This window comes from Emys orbicularis (genome assembly GCF_028017835.1).
Source record: "Emys orbicularis isolate rEmyOrb1 chromosome 21 unlocalized genomic scaffold, rEmyOrb1.hap1 SUPER_21_unloc_13, whole genome shotgun sequence".
Classification (NCBI taxonomy): domain Eukaryota; kingdom Metazoa; phylum Chordata; order Testudines; family Emydidae; genus Emys; species Emys orbicularis.
The window spans coordinates 43,262-43,569 of record NW_027045155.1 but is presented as its reverse complement, the minus strand read 5'-3'; positions in this window follow the sequence as shown (position 1 = coordinate 43,569).

The following is a 308-nucleotide window of genomic DNA, read 5'->3' as shown; positions in this document are numbered from 1 at the left end:
GGGGCCAGACCAGACTGGGGGGGGCAGCTCCCCCATGGGCCAGCCTCTCCCTTTGCCCCCTCTGGGGGGGGCACTTCTGTGTTGGGGGGCCTGGCCCCTTCCTCTTTGGGGCTCTCCAGCCCCCTTGCCCCTCCTCACCCCGTGGGCAGAGTCCCCCCCATGACTGTTATCATCATTGCCCCTTCTCGGGGTGCCCCACTGCAGCCTCTCTGTGTGCCGGGGTGGGGGGCTGACTCCGCCCCCTCCTGGGCTGACTCCGCCCCCTCCTGGGCTGACTCCGCCCCCTCCTGGGCTGACTCCGCCCCCAG